This window comes from Ambystoma mexicanum, chromosome 11 (assembly GCF_040938575.1).
Source record: "Ambystoma mexicanum isolate Mex_15411 chromosome 11, UKY_AmexF1_1, whole genome shotgun sequence".
In the NCBI taxonomy this organism is placed as follows: Eukaryota; Metazoa; Chordata; class Amphibia; order Caudata; family Ambystomatidae; genus Ambystoma; species Ambystoma mexicanum.
In genome coordinates, this window is record NC_090934.1 from 1,316,520,785 (window position 1) to 1,316,538,074 (window position 17,290).

Sequence of the window (17,290 nt, forward strand, 5' to 3'; positions counted from 1 at the left end):
CCTACCCGAGTCTCGTGCAACCGATGGAAAATATCATTTAAATGTTTTATCGACGGAGAGACCACCCGTTGCTGAAGAGGAGGCTGTTGGCTGAGAGAAAAACCACCCACCTTGCCATTGCTGGTTACGGTGGTTCCCGCCAGCTGGAGCATCTGCTCGATGCACACGGCAGCACTAAAAGCCTCAAACCATTGAAGGACCTCGTTTGAGACCCTGACCTTTGAGCATAAGGTGTCTTTGCTGGGGTTTTCGCAAAGACCGACAATGACTTAGCAGATTGAGTGCTTGCCTTGGTCTTCGTGAGTTACCTCATCCGTGGTGGATGAGAACAGTTCTTTACCCTCGAAGGGGAGATCAAAGACCTTGTCCTGAACTTCCTTCAAAAACGTTGTAGCATGCAGCCACGCTTGGCGGGAAATATATATCCGACCATCAGGCCTCGAGCAGAAGTGTCTATGTGATGGGCCGCAGCCTTAAGTAGAACCCTGGCATCAGATAAGCCGCCGTTGAAGTCTTTGAGCCTATCAGGAGGAATACAATCCTGAAACTCCGCTAGCTCCTTCCACAGTTTGACATTGGCAGCCACCAGGATAAGCTCAGTAGTAGCCTGACGCAGCTGAAGAGCCAAATTGAAAAAAAAACGTTTCCCCAATGGCGTCAAGAAGCTTGTCCTCCTTGGAAAGGATCTGAGACGCTGCAGTGGAGGATGCAGATGCTGCCTTTGACTGGAACGTAGCTGCTACCACCACCGTCGAGGAGGGGAGCGGGCATGCCGACAAGGATATGTTCTAACGCATGAAGCTTGTCACAAGCGTCATTTTTCTTGTTCCGGTGCGTCCCGGAATTAGGTTTTTCCAGACCTTACGGGCCGTGGCCAGGATGTCCTTCTGAAGGAACAGACCGGTACGCTCCTTTGTCAACAGAGTAAAGGCTCCAGAAAGTATTCCCTCTTGTGGAGCAGGGGGAATCGGGCATTGGGATGTCTAGCAGTGCCATCATATCCAGCACCCGGTTGGGAAAAGCTCTAATAGAGTGAGCGGGTCATCGCTGGCCTAGTCCTCATCCAGTGAGGCAGAAGTCTGATCCGCTGCAGGTGGAGCCTCAGGCACCTAAGGCATGGCTGACAGAGCAACCAGAGTCTTTTCCACAGGGGAAAGTGGAAGCAGTGGGGGAGGTGGCACTACTGCAACCTGCATAGGGATTGCCGCAGCAGGGGCCAGTTTAGGCGTTTTAGGAAACATTTCCTTAAACAGTGTAAAACAGAAAAGAATCCAGGACTCAGCGCCATCAAGATGTGTGTATGTTTAATTATGATGCATAGTCACACATTCAATAGAAGCCCATATACGATAACATGTTTCGGCTCTGCAGAGCCTTTTTCAAATCTGGGCCGTAGTTGCATGAAACCAATCCATAGGACTGATGTCCCTGTAGTAGTAACGGGGTAAAATCCCCAATATGAAGTCTGATTCCTGCGAACAGAAAGTCACACGCGTCGGCCGAATCAGACTTTATATTGGGGATTTTACCCCGTTACTACTACAGGGACATCAGTCCTATGGATTGGTTTCATGCAACTACGGCCCAGATTTGAAAAAGGCTCGGCAGAGCCAAAACATGTTATCGTATATGGGCTTCTATTGAATGTGTGACCATGCATCATAATTAAACATACACACATCTTGATGGCGCCGAGTCCTGGATTCTTTTCTGTTTTACACTGTTTATGGTGACGGTTAGGCTTTATTACCGTCTGGATACAGTGACCTGCGACATCCTTGAACTTACCTCATGGCCTTAAGGATATGGCATCTTATTACTAACCCAAACCGATATTAACTCAAGGGATCGTAAGGTGTCGCCCTTCAGAGCCACGTATACCAAAGCCACTTTCTTCAGTTACATTTCCTTAAAGTACACTTTCATGGGATCAGAATGCATAAGCTTCTGAAACTTGCCAAAAAACGCATCCTCAGACGAAGGTCTAGGCGCCGGAGTGGGCAGAGGCTGCCCGGAAGGGGCATACCCCCAGGATTGCAAAGCGGATGGTTGCCAGAATGGTCCCCCACCAACTGGATCCATGTAGATCAACGGTGCGGACGTAGGAGGGAGCAAGACTATGCAGCAGCAGAGTCCGAACTCGCCAATCCACTGGAGGGCAGAACAGGTTTTAATTGTCCACAAAACGTGGGAAAGGCTGCTCTGCCCCAAAAACAGGCCCCTCAGCACCAGGCATGGGGAATGTCAAAATGGCCACCGTGGACTGCGGGGGTTGGACCGCCATTTTGTCAATGTCCGAGGCAAACTGCGTCACAGGTGTAAGTGAGGCCGTGGTCACCACAGGGGAGTCAGGGGGTCTTATGTTCCATTTTAGCCTTGTGACAAGGAACCTCGACAGAGCCGTGATAGCATATCTAGAGTGTTTATGAGACACCTTAAAGACTGCTGACAGATTAGCCCAATTGAGGGAACCTCAGCGGAGCCGGAACTAGAAAACATGGCGTTTGACCAGCTTCTTTGCCCCCTCGGCAGGATTGGTTCCACCACAGGTCTGAGTGTGGGAAGGCTTAGAGTCACCCCCTGAAGCCAGAACCCCCAAAGGAGGGCCCGCAATCTTGCTGGTTTTAGAAATAGCCCCAAGGAGGGGAATCTCAGGAGTAACCCTGGTACCTTTAGTCACCTAGAGAGGGACCCTGAGCCGAGACTCGTTGCACTTACTTCTAGATGTGGAAACCTCAGGGCTGAGCCCGGTGACAAGAGCCCCAGAAGGACTTGGCCCGGCTTTTGCCCCTAAAAGGGGAACTTCTGCAAAGGAGCTGCCAAACCCAGATCTTCTTCCGGACACCTCAGAGAAAGCTCCGGAGCACCTTTTAGATCCCTTTCGGGACACCTCAGGGAGATCCCTGGTAATAGGACTGCTTGAGCGGCTCCCAGACCCAGAAGACCCTGGAAGGAGTCCCCTGGCCAGGGTGCCCTGAAAAGGAACGAACTTACCGGCTGTTTCCTTTTCTCTTCAATTAACTGCTGTAAATGTGGTGGAGGAACGCGTTGAAACACCTAGAGGGAGGAAATATGACAGTGGTACCGGAACAGGAATGAAGGACAAGGGAAAAAAAAGAAATATTCCCTGTGATGCAATTGGTCCAACTGTGCGGAGAAAAGGACTGAAGGGCGATGCGTGGGGCGGAGCTCAGGAAGGCAGGGCTACGGTCACGTGCGATGGCCCCGGATAAAAATTGAAGATGGACAAAAAAGTTAATGTGTTATGCTATTAAAAAGTGCTTCGGTCCCGTCCCGAAGGACGGAACGTCCCACAAGTATGGAGGAAAGGGGACGGGACGTAGGAGTATGAGTTTATAACAAAAAATGAAACCAAGTTGTCAGCCCCCTTACTTCACACCTCACCACAGGACCCGCCAATACATGCTGCAGCTCACTCCTCGCCACATCAGGTGTTCATTTCAAATTTGACTCCAGGGATCCTCTGATGTATGGGGTCTCGCAGTATTGGTTATCAAGGCGAATGTTACTTAAGAGCTTGTTCGGATTAGTAGGCAATCCTGTTTAGTTCTTTGGACATTTTAGGATTGTCTAAGCTCACAGTGACCGGTAGTCTCTTCTCCAATCAGCATATAGGAGCTAGGCACTGGGTATTGGCATTAGATCAAGAGTTCTGTATTTTAATTCCACTAGCTTTGAGGCCACATTACTGAAGCCAGGACTTGGCCATGGGAGTGTGCGGAAAGGGAGTCTACAGCTACTACACTTTACCTCCTGCAGGTAGCTCAGAGCTCCGATTTCCCCCCAGTAAACTGGCTTCCCTGGCTTGCATTGTCTTGGGATAGTCAGAGATCCGACTGCATGCCCCAAAATGTCAGTTACAAAAATGGTGAATATGAAAATTGTGGCGCGCAGTGATGACAGATCACCCTTTCTTGCATCCCCCATACTTACCTCTGTGCGGTTCAGTTACCTTCTTTCCCGTACCTCACCCTTCCTCCTCCTCCTTGCAACGTCAGTTCCCAAACCCTAAAGTGGATAAAAACTTCTGCTGCTGCGTATTTTCTTTCTGTTTGTTAAACTTTGTTATCCTGCAATCCATAAAAGGGAAGCAGCGGAAGCAGGGGACACCCCCGCAACCCCAGCTTCCCTTGTTTGGTATAATCGGATTCTACATTTTTGTCACTGCCGAATGCGCAGTAAAAGCACATTCGGCATTTCTTTCCGATAGTATGTAGCATACACCAACTCACTCACTCCGTCCCTCTATCCTTCACTCTCTACCAACCGCAAACAATACTGTAGAGACTCCCTTCACAAACCTACCTTGCAGCACACCTTGGGGGACCCACACAAACCGGACCCCACATCCCATGCCCCCATTCCCCACCTTTCCAAGCTTTTTCGAAAAACTTCATATCCTTCCAAGTAACAAAGGCAGTCTAACTTCCATTACCCCACATCTCAACAAATGTAGCAGCTACTTAAACTCAATATACAAACTCCACCCTCCAAGTGTACTGTACTGGCTCCCAGAAGCCAAAGAAAGTATTTCTTAGAACTCTATCCCACTCATTAATCTTAAATCGAGTTGGAGCACAGTTTTTCAAGAACATACATCTGTGCGACTTGCTTGAGCGGCCTCTGCATTCCACCTCCTTTCCCTAACATTTCGCACATTTTGTGTAAGCAATAGAGCCTGTTCCCTCTGTGAAGCAATAAAGTGGAGTCGGCTCCCTGTGAACCTCTGTTCCATCACACACTACCCACTCAGCAGCAAAGCATTACATCCCTGCTTCTCTCCAAACACAGCAATACAATCAGTTCATAAACTTATTACTTTCCGGCTGTACCATCATCCTACCAGTCTAGAAACTACCCTGAACGATCGACCTCAGACGCTGCCAACTGGTGCCATATTTCCAACTAATTTGTGCAGAATTTATTAAAACAAAACGTAATTACTATGCAGACCTTTTCACTGGTGCCAGCATTCCAACTTCTGACAGCTAAGAAATGTATCTGTTGTTCAATGAGTTAGCAGAGGTGGAGGTGTAGCAACCCTCTGATATTATTACAAACTGTATATATTGGATTTATATCCATAAAACAGTTACAAAAATAAGCAGCAACAATAAACACACTAAGAACCTAAAACAACAGCACATATTATAAAAACTGTTAATATATATAAAAACACAAGAAAAAGCACTAAGCCATGTAAATTGCAAGCCGAACACTTCAAATCGCATGACCACAAGCATGAACAATATAAAAAGCAAAACTATACAAATGGAGCATCGTGCACGGTCATATGGCCACATAGTTGTTCCTTTAAAAATCTCTCTCATAATTTGCCATTTACCAGTTACTCAAATTGCAAGTTTTAGATATTCTGACTAACAAAGTAATTTTCAAGTAGCTCAAAACCTCAAAAACAGATGGATGCGTTTTTAAATGACTCCTCAGCCAGAGCAGTGGTTTAAGTACATTTTCCCTCGACCTGCTGCACAAAGAACAGAAGAACAAAAAGTGTGCAACATATTCTGTTGCATTAACGCAATAGAAGCTGCTAGAACGTAATCCTTTCTACCATCACGCCATCATTGTAGGTAATGGCAATATTCCGGTATGTAAATTGTCCTTTTACAAATAAATGAAACATGGTTTTGAGCTCAATATGTTGACGAAATAAACCGTCTGGATTTCAGGTCGAAATCAAATCAACCAAGTACCAATCCTCCTAAATTTGATCAACACACCAAGAATGAGCTAAAGCAATCAGGCTGAGGTTTCCCCACATCTGGATCATTCCAAATTTAAACATTGCTTTCATATATCCATGGACGTGTAAGGGCCCCAAGAGCAGTGAGAAATACTACAATGCCACTCTAGACACGCCAAAGTCTGGGGTGCTTCATAGCGTGACCCAGTATAAAAGTGGCTTGAATTTAACTTTGTAGATGATGCCCAGAAGGCCTAATTTGAGACGCAACAGCATATTCTTGTAGGAGGACCAAGATGTTTCTGGCATACAATATTTTATTTGTCTTTCAAGCTTCTAATATTGCAAAATCTCCAGCTCTCGTCAATTAACGACACTGCTGGAACGGCCTGATCCCTGTGTGCTTCATAGCAGAGGAGGCTTCTCCGCACCTAGATAAAATAATACATTTTTCTATTTGTGCATGCCATGAAGCAGCGGTATGGAAACGCCACCCTAGGTGATGATCAAACATTCACACTTTTCTCACAAGAGAGTTTGAGAAGGTTTTGGTTCCCTGGTGAAAAGGCAAACCATAGCTCTGGCTTTCTTTATGTTGATAGTAAAACCCATTGTGGTGCATACATTGGTATTTTTCAACATTTTATTAAAAGTTCTGAATAGAAGATATAAATCAACAAATATACTCAAAAATAGATTAGTGTATCTATCATCTGATCCACGCCTGTGAATAACTCATCCAGTAATGTTGTAAGGGTGTTCAATTTAGAGATTTTCCTTCAGTCTTAGGCCATCCTGTTCACAAAGGAGCAAGTGCTTCAAAATATGGCAATTTCAGAATTTCGAATGTGAATTGACGAGATGCAATTTTTAACCTGTAATCCAACGGGTGAAGCAAGTACATATTAAGTATCAAATAATTGACATGTCAACAAAATAACAATCATATAACATGGATTGCAATCAGATTGATTTGTTCCATTGCCGATTCATGGTGGGTGGGGGTGTAGAGGGATTAACAATCCATGCAGCAGTATATTCAATTTAAGAGCAGCACTCCCCTGCAACTCTCTTCAGTTGAGAATGTTCCAGAGCCTCATGGTCAGAGATGGCCTAAAGTTACAATATTCGAGGATATGGCTGCTAAGGAGGGAGCAGGCAACACCATTCATTTCTTGGTGATAAAGATTTGGCAATGCCAAATCCCAAACATACAAACCTATATTCCAATGCATTTTGCTGATTCATAGACACCAGTCCCAATAAATATTTTGGGGGTGCCCAACCCTCCTCCTCCTCACCCTCCCACCCCCATCAACCTTTTCAGTTCATTAACATCTGCGACCAGACAGTCAACACACTAAAATTAAACGGTAACAGGAGCCTACAGGACCTGTACATCTATGGCATTCCAGAGATTGCATATGGCCTATGCGATTCTTCATCAACAGGGTAAGGAACAAGTTACTTACCTGTAACTGTTGTTCTCCAGCATGGGGTCTGGCATGGATTCACATGCTCATGAATAAGAGAATACGTAGCAGTACACACATGCACAACCACGGGAGGTGGCAACAGGCTCAACATTAAGCAACTCTTACCTCCTCACCAGGCTCACCTTAGGCGAACAGGTTGCGCAGCAGTGCTTGGCCGACCCTGGACTCCTCCCTGGAGTCCCGATCGACGCAGTAGAATCTTGTGAAGGTGTGCGTCGACCTCCAAGTCGCAGCCCTGCAGATGTCCAGCAGGGGCACACCAGACAGGAACGCCGTGGTAGCAGCGATCGCTCTGGTCGAATGGGCGCTCGGACGGCCGGGCAGCTGTCGGTTTGCCAACCGATGACAGTGCATGATGCAGCCGGAGAGCCATCTGGAAATGGAAGTCTTTGAGAGAGCCTTCCCTTGATTCACAGTCCCAAAGTTCACAAACAGCTGTGACGTCTTCCGAAAACTCTTTGTGCGGTCCACGTAGAACTTCAGCACTCTAGCTACATCCAGCGAGTGCAGAGTACTCTCGGCCTGCGATGAACGCAACAGGAAGGGCTCGTTGAGGTGGAAGTCCGACGGCACCTTGGCCATAAAGGATGGGTGTGTCCTCAGCACCACCCTCGTGTCATGAAAAGTCAAGTATGGAGGCTTGCAAGATAGGGCCTGGATCTCTCCCACTCGTCGTGCGGAGGTGATGGCCACGAGGAAAGCTGTCTTCCATGACAGGAACTTCAAAGGCGCCGAATGCATAGGCTCGAATGGGGCCCCAATGAGCTTGGTCAGCACCACATTAAGCTCCAACGCCGGGGCAGGAGCCTTCACCGGCAGGAATGATCGGAATAGTCCCTTCATGAATTCTTTCACCAGGCGATGAGACCACAAGGACGCCTGTCCCGTCGTCCTGGTATATCGGGAGATTGCAGCCAGATGTATTTTGATGGAGGCGTGAGCCAGTCCAGCTTTGGCCAGCGACAGTAGGTACGGCAGTACTTGAGGGGCCGTAATCCGCAGAGGGTTAATCTTCTGTGCAAGCACCAGACAGAGAACCTCTTCCAATTATGTCCGTAGCACGAGAGTTGAGGACGCCCTGGCCTTTGCAAGAACCTCTCTGCAGTCGGCCGGGATGTCGTACCCTCCTAACTCTAGTGCTGCAGGAGCCAGGACTCCAAGTGTAGCGACTCCGGGTTGTGGTGAAGAATGGCGCCTCCTTCTCTGGAGAGAAGGTCTGCGTCCGTCGGCAGCTTGACTGGTGGGGACGTTGACAAGTCCAGAAGGTCCGGGAACCAGATCTGTCTCGGCCACGCCGGTGCGACGAGGATCATCCTGCACCGGGACCTCTTGAGCTGGTTGATGAGCCGGAGCAGCAACGGCAGCGGAGGGAACGCATAAAGAAATAGGCCGTCCTAGGGGAACGAGAAAGCATCGCCCATGCTCCTCGGCTGGGGGAACCTGCTGGCGAACCTCCGGCACTTGGAATTCGTCGCCGTCGCAAAGAGATCGATTTGGGGTTCGCCCCATCGTCGGAAGAGTTGATCCACTTGATCCTGGCGTAGTTTCCACTCGTGGCACGAGCGCAGCTCCCTGCTGAGTGAGTCGGTGATCGTGTTTTTTATTCCTGCCAGATGAAGAGGCACCAGAAACATCCCTTGGGCGACGGCCCAATGCCACAGATCCTGGGCTTCCTTGGATAGGGCCGGGGACCTGGTTCCGCCCTGCTTCCGGATGTAGAACATCGTGGTGGTGTTGTCGGTGAAGATCCTCACCACCTTGCCCTTGAGGGACGGAAGAAAGGACCTGAGGGCCCAGAACACTGCGCGGAGCTCCAAGATGTTGATGTGGAGAGTCTTCTCCTCCGGGAGCCAAAGGCCTCTCGCGTGAAGATCTCCGGAGTGTGCTCCCCAACCTTCCAGGTAGGCGTCCGTCGTCACCGTCACCTCGTGAGCTGGGGTCTGAAAGTCTGTGCCCGCCGACAGATGGGAGCGGGTACCCCACCACCGGATCGCCTGACGGAACATCTCGTTGAGAGGGATCCTGTCCTCGAAGCTGCCAGTCGACTGGATCCAGCAGGCGTCGAGGAACTCCTGTAAGGGTCTCATCCGAAGCCTGCAAAGGCGCACCAGATAAATTCAGGAGGACAGCATCCCGAGGAGGGACTTGATAGATCTTACCCTGGCCATGTCCGTGGCCAGCAGACGCTGCACCTTGGCCAGAATGGTCCTGGTCCTTTCCTCCGACGGCGAGGCCAGCCGCACCACTGTGTCGAGCTTGGCTCCCAGAAACAGGGCGACTTGCGACAGAACCAGGTGGGATTTTGGAAAGTTGATGGAGAATCCCAGGTCCGTGAGTAGCCGGACGGTCTTCGCAGTGTGCTCCACGGCGAGCTCCCTTGTCCTTGCCCGGATGAGCCAGTCGTCCAGGTAGGGGTAGACGTGGATCCCCTGTAGGCGCAGCCGTGCCGCCACCGGTGCGAGGCACTTGGTGAACACCCTGGGTGCTGACTTCAATCCGAACGGGAGGGCCTTGAACTGGTAGTGCCGCCCTTGGACCACGAACCTGAGGAACTTTCAGTGTCTTTTTAGAATGGGGATGTGGAAGTACGCATCCTCCAAGTCCAACGACGACAGGAAATCGTCCTCCTCCAGCTGTCCCAGCACATGCTGGAGGGTGACCATATGGAACTTCTGTGCCTTGATGTACTTGTTCAGTCGTCGTAGGTCCGGGATGGGGCGCCATCCTCCGGTCTTCTTTTTTACGAGGAAGTACCTTGAGTAAACTCCGGAGCCCCGAAGCCTCTTTGGGACGAGCTCGATGGCACCCTTCTTGAGCATCGCCCTTACTTCCAACAGTAGTTGAGGGACGTGATTTTCCTTCCTGGTCACGGGTGGAACGTGAGGGCACTTCTTCAGAAACTCGAGGGCGTGCCCTTGGGCCAAGGCGTCCAGCACCCAACGGTCGGTGGAGATGGACTCCCACACGCTGACGAACCTCGCCAGCCAGCCTCCCACCGGGGTGCTTCGGCAGGGGCCCGACCCCACGGTCGGTTCAATCTTGTTTGGAGGCTGCCTTGCTTCCTTGACCTCCTTGTCGACGACGACGGGCACCACCTGACTTGCCGCGTCCCCTGTAGGCTTCCTGGGACGAAGATCTTGCCGCTTGGCGGTAAGTGGAGGAGCCACTGCCGGATCCCTTGGAGGCACCTTGTCTGCCTCCGGAGCTCCGAAAGAACGGCCGTCGTCGTTGGAGCACTCCCAGTGCCCAGCAGTCTCTGTGTCTGTCTTGATGGCCTGAAGGGACTCATCAACCGCCTTCACAAACGGGTTGTTCCCGTCGAAGGGCATGTCCAAAACCTTGGTTTGTACGTCCTGGCGGAAATCCGTGCCCTTGAGCCATCCTCATCGTCTCAAGCAAACGCCGTTGCCCAACTGACGGAAACCGGTGTCGGTGATGTCCGTTGCCACCGTGATGGCGTGGTCCGAAGCAATCTCCCCCTCCTGTAGGATTTCAAGGGCCTCAGCCCTTTTGGTGTCCGGAAGGAAGTCTAACAGAGGGGCCATTTTGAACCACAACTCCCTGTCGTAGCGGGCTACGATAGCCAGGGCGTTGGCCGCCTTGATAGTCGTCGCTGCGGATGAGATGATCCGTCGTCCCATCATGTCCAACTTCCTGCCCTCGCCGTCTGGCGGGGAAGTTGATGTCGAGGCTGATGCCCCCCCAGCTTTCTTCTTCTTTGCCGCTGAGACGACCGAATCCGGGGTAGGTTGTGCCCGAAGGCACAAGGGGGCAGCGTCGGGGACCCGGTACTTTTTCTCGTACCGGTCCCTCTTTGCCGGCGCCGTGGCAGGGTTCTTGAGGAGGGCGAGCCCCTCATCCCAGATGTCATCAAGAAGCGGTACGGCGAGGAACTGTCTTCCTTTTAGCCTCGCGTCGTTGGTAAAGGAACCCTTCTTTCTTCTTTTCTTCTGGGGCGAGCTGAAAAAGCTCGGATGCCCTGTCGGGCGGGGACGCCCGAGCAGGGGGCGACGGGGAACACGTCCGGTCGTCGCCCCCGTCGTCATCTGTACCTGTCGTAGCCGTGTCCGTGCCTGCATCATCCCCGTGGGTAGTAGACCGGGGGGAAGGCAGAGCAGGCCGCAGCAGTGGGAGAGGTGGCGTAGGATGCGTCCTCCTCCTCTTATGCGGTGGACTCTCCGAAGGTCCTGGCTCCGGTTCCCCCGTCGGGTCTGGCTCAGGCTCCTCCGTCGGGGGAAGGGGCAACCTTGTCCTTATCTCCGAACATAAGGACTGAATCGCTGACAAAATGGCCGTTGAGGTGTCCTGCGGCGCCGGAAACGACAGGAGCGATGGCTCTTGAGGAGCCTTGTCGGTGACACCGTCGCTCTCGTCGTCGCCCTCGTCGGGATCCCTCCCGATGGGCTGGGCCTCTTCCACGACTTCGATGAGCTCTTCTTCAGAGGTCGTGTCCGTATCCACGATGGCCACCAGCCCCTCCTCCACCTTTTCCAACGAGGACTTCATGGGGGTTTTCTCAATGGGCCTGAAAGACGAGTCCCTCCACGGTGGCAGGGAGACTCTGGGTCCTGAGGGCGCCTCCACTGGTGAAGCCTCCACAGGCTGAGCCAGGGCTGCGGCGACATCCTCAATCGAGGTCTTAGCAGGGTGAATTAAGGCCATCGCCACCTTCTGGACGCCTGGGGCCTTCACCTTGGGGGGAGAGTCCGAGCCTCGCTCCCCCTCTGCCGGAATCTTCGAGATTGACCGGGGCCTCTCCAGAAGCTTTGCTGGGTTCTCGGACTTCCTCTTACCCGAGCCAGAGCGTTGGCTCGTGGTTGATGGCACAGGACTTAGAAGACCGCTCGGACTTCTTTTTCTTCTTCTCGCCTGACGGGCTCTTCCCTTCCAGCCAGTTGGCGAGACGGAGGTGGCGATCCTTCATGGTCCGCTCCGACATGTTCCCACAAAACGCACTTTCCTTCTCCTTGTGCGTCTTGTCCTCATGGAGACAGTAAAGGCATAACGAATGCTCATCCTCCTTGAAAACATTCTGAAGCTGGCATCCAGGGCAGGTCCTGAACAGCTTCCCGGGCGTCGAGCTTCCTTTCTCCTGGGCCATGTCCGGGGTAGGCCTCAGAACTTCTGGAATCCTCCAAAAGCGTAACTCGACGAAATCTTCACCCTGGAGGGACGTAGAAAACTCCGAAATGGATCCCCGTTGATCGGATGTAGAAACGGTGGAGCTTGAGGCTCTATTTAACCGAAAAATGAGAAATCTCCTGAAAAAGAGCGAAAACGCAGCAAAAGCTCGAGAGCTACAGCACGAGGACTCCCAACACTTGAACGTGCGGTAAAAATCTGAGGATGGCTGCCGAAGGCGGGGCTTAGGGAGAGGGCAGTCATTGGCTGGGGGCAGTATGACCCAGAGACCAGTGATTGGTTACTACTAAGAAAGACAGATCAGAAACGAAACTGATACTGATTTTTTTCTATACCGAGGATTCCCGGCCTGACGACGGGGAATATTATATAGCATGTGAATCCATGCCAGACCCCATGCCGGAGAATATACATCTTTGGAAGAACATTACATTCAATTGGCTTGAAAAAAGCATTCCAGGAAACCTGTCTAACATGTAAGGTGGCACACATCCATTGGAAGACTGAGAATTCCTTGAGTAAATCCACGTATCCCAAAATTTCAGTCGGGTATGGGGCAAATCAGAAAAATTTCAATTGAACAGTAATGTGGCTGGCCGAGGGTCCACTCCAATTACCATCATCGGCGTGAGAAGGTAAGACTCCTGGTGCTTAAAGGGAAAACCCGGCCAACTATCTCCAACCACCTTGTGTAGGCCTGCAAAATACTAGAAACATCTTTTACAATATTATTTTGGACATCTATGGAGTCAAATTTGATAAAGGAGTTCCCAATGCAAGGTTTGCAAATTGCAAAAAAGTTCTGAGTTAAGTTGTGTTTGAACCTTGGTTCACACCAAAATCACCTGTTTAAATATTTTGAAATTGTAATTTTATAAAGAACATGTTTTAAGGTGAAATTGTAGAACACATTTCCTATGGGAGTGGGCTAAAATAATTAGAGGATCCAACATTATGTAGTCTACGCAATCGCTATAGACTACAGTTTTGAATTTATTATTACAAGTTTAAGTTACTCATGGTGTATCACATAGTAACTAAGGCAAACCCAGATTTTAAAACCTTAGCCAACATGTCTTTCCTCCCAAGGGAGATTTCTCACAACTTAATATAATTTGAGCAACACAAATAATTTCCTTTAGTTATTTACGTGCTGACTCATGAATCTAAGTGGTCGCTTAGCTCACAATTCTGTGAGCTGCCAGATTATGAATCTATAGGAAAAAATGTAACTGAAAATAGCCACTGTGAGGACAGGAGGAGTTCCTCACTGCCTTTCTGATGGCTAGTGTAACAGCACTTGTACATTTAGTATAGCACAGCGAGTTGAGCGCTCGTTCTGATATCTGTGCGTAGCCTGCTGATGCAGGTTCAAATCCCGGCATGGCCAACTCATCGAGTACCACACAGTGAGATAATATCAACTATTTTGGCGTTTAGATAATTGCGGGTTTGTAGCGCTATATAAAAAACTAGATATTATTATTATATTAGTTGACTTTGAAAATCGGATGTTGCTTTATAGCAAAGTACAGTGTAATCTGCTATTCTCAAGGATGGGTGCATCGACCTCTAGACTTGCCAAGTTGACTGCTATGTTGTCAATATATAAAGAAATATGGAGTTTGCTAAGGACACAACCTTGCTGCTGCATGCCTTTTTTGGAGGCAGAAGGGGCTAGTTTTGTCGCCCCCCAATACCCATCGAATGACAACAGTTATTGCAGTAAAGACCTAGGATTCCAATCAACAAAGTATGTGGAATGGCCAATTTTGTCAGGATCACCCAAAGTAGGTCAAAGACTATCTTTTCAGTCAATAAAGACCATACAAAGCAGCTGCTCTTTTAAGATAGGAATTTCTAGTCTAGCAAAAACAAACAAAAACCCCAGTTGACAGTGATGATTCCTGTCTTGCATCCTGGTTGGCGATAATGGCAGTCACTTTCCTGCATCCGATACTCCATACCGGAAAGCAAGAGCTTGCAATACACTTTGGCTATAAAGTCCAATAAAGAAATGGGACAATAGTTTAATATTTCCTCCAGTATCCTGTGTACACAACATCGAAAGAGAGATCCTTTCTCTTTGGTTTATTTTGTCGACTTGATCGGAATGTGCTTTTCCCCCCTCGCTTGCCTGTGTTTTCAACCTTGTTGTACCTAGCCTCTTCTTTTCCGCCCCTCCCCACTCCCACTAGGTCCTGGGAACATCCATGTGACCGGAAGTTAACTACTTACTAATCGCTCCCAGGGCAGCCTTGCCCGGGGAGTCAGCTAATGGCCTAAGGCAAATTATTATTATTTTTTGTATCTATTTATTTAAATGTCACTGAATGCCCGCAGGCATCAGGACACAAAGTGCAGCTTCCATGGGCAACTGCTCCCACTGGCAGTTTACGCATTTTCGCCCTGGATGCCTTTCTGCAGTGACAAAAAGGTAAGGTGGCAAGTCCCAGTAGTACAGCCAGCGTTGTACACCAGCAGTCGTACCACTACTTTAATATAGCAATAATACCACCCCAGGTTGACAATCCAGTAACACGCGGGTGTTGACAGTAAAATATATTTTCTAATGAATAGGACAATTCGCGGCATCCCATTCAAAGAAAATACTCACTAAAGATTGCCACCACGGATCAGGAAGACAGTACTCCATACGGAGCCCCTCTTCCATTTCCATGGTGGCCAGCATGGACAATGGGAGGAGGCAGCCGCAGAGGCGTGTGGGGAATCGGAAAGTGGGGAATAGAGTGGGGCTGGCTTAAAATAAGACAGGAAGGGAGTTTAGAGGAAATATGGCCAGGCACGGGAAGCAGCCATCAGGTTGCTCGGAACGTGGCCTTGGATCGGTAGATTCAGCACGTGATCCGAGCAACCCGATAGGGTGTTCCCCCTGTCCTGGGTGCTAATATTTGTACAATTCAACTCTGCTGCTAGGGTTCTCCACTAAAGTATGCCAATGCTGAATTCTCGCTGCACTCAGAGGTTACACACTGTGATTGCTTTAAATCTTGCTGCACTTAGAGGATTAGCTACTGTGTCGATTAATGCCACATAAGAGTTGCCACGGTTTTCAATCTTGCTACTCTTGATTCCTGACATCGTCTAAATCCTGCTGTGCTCATAGGTTTCGGCTATTGTATGGATAGTCAATGTATTGCACTCAGAAGATTTGTGGAGGTTAGCCAATGTATTGCACTCAGTAGAACTTTGGGAGTAGCCAATGTACAAACCACTGCTGCTCCTTTCCCACATACCCCCCAAGTACCACAGACACCGCCCTAAGGGCCAGTCAAACTACACACGAAACGCACAAAACACACATTCAACAAACATTTGCATTAAAAAAAAACAATCCCAGATCCTGGGACTTAGCCCCCCGGATACAACAAGCCAGTGCACACAATCTAAACTCACCTACAAAGCCAACATGCACAAACCGCTGTTTGTTCTGGAAGCATCAACAGAAGAGCACAACCTTTATCCTATCCCTCTTCCCTCACTAACCCACTAGACCCTCTTTCTTACAGAGCCACTTGAGCACCTGGGGACCATACTTATGGTAATGGTGCATGGTATAAGTCAATTTAAAATAACATTTAAATATGGGGACGATTTCTGCTTCCCAACAACTGCGCAGTAAAACAAATGTTTTAAATTTAGTTTATTGAAGAATGTTCGAAGAAAGGGGATGCATATCCTGGGACCTTGCTTAAATAATCCAATTGGTAAACTGTCAGCCATAAAACTTTATTTCGGAAACAAGCCATAGGCGTTTATACAACACATATAATACTAACATTCAACACAAACATTTCATTCAAAGATTTCAAAAAAACAATAATCTCAAAACCCATTAAATCATATTAAATGGGTTCATAACGGCGACAACTCGGTTTGAGTCAAAATCGGCCGGCTAAGGCTTCATTACACATGTGCTGTGAAAGTCGGGGCCAAAAGGTGTCACCTGGCAGTCCTTTCCCCAATATGACAGCATTAGCTCCCGTAAGCACAGGCCTCTGAACCGTTCTTTCTGGAGGGTAGGCACTAAGTATGATCACACTATTTTCCGGTGGGCGATATCTCCGGCTAAAACCATGCCCTCAGAAAAAGGCAGAATCCCCAAAATCAATCCGAATGGAATCACAGGCATTTCCCCCTTGCAAACATTCTTGTGCAGCTTACGATTTTCTCACAGGGCACAAAAATACATCCCCTCATTGCCCTAAGCCAGTGTAGGCTTTTGTTAAGGAGTGCATCCCTAGGTTCATGGCAATTTGGGGATCATTTTGGAAATCCATGCAAATACATTGTCCCCGCAGACTTGGATTGAGCAGGTCTGCTGTTTACAGTAAAGGGAAGAAAATGTGCATGACACGGCCTACTCTACTTTCGGACCGATCAGGTGGATTATTTGCCCTAAGTGGGCTAGCTTTCTTCAAGCTGAGAATCTGCCTTTATGGAAAAAAGGCAGTGGGCCTCATTACAAGTTCGGCGGTAGCCTTGCCGGTAAAACTGTATTTCCCCATTGCCAGGCGCAGGAATGAATTACATCCCATTCCCATTTCAGCCCCGTAGGTCCCAATGGGAATGGGGAGGTCGGATGCACTGGCACCGAATGGTGCCGATGCATCCGGCAGGGTCTGCTAGCGGGTGCAGTTCCGCCCGCCAGGTCAGACCTGGCGGGTGAAAAGGCACCCGCAAGCAGACCTCGTAGTTTGCCGGTCCGGTAAAAACGGTACCGGCAAGCTTACCAGTACCGTTGTTACCGGACCAGCAAACTTATAATGAGGCCCAGAGTGTTGAATTTTCCGGCTGGGATTGCATTCAAATAAATATATTTCGGGGTGTATTCCATTGCCCTCTTGGAGAGACACAAAATTAGTCCCCTCAGTAGATACCATCTCACCCTCGGTGGCAGTGCTAC

At 49.3% G+C, this 17,290-nt stretch overlaps 1 protein-coding gene across 1 annotated transcript in view; it reads right to left on the minus strand.

Moving 5' to 3' along the window:
- LYSMD2 (LysM domain containing 2) overlaps window positions 1-17,290 on the minus strand; it is a 441,535-nt gene that overhangs the window by 240,369 nt on the left and 183,876 nt on the right. The window lies entirely within an intron of this gene.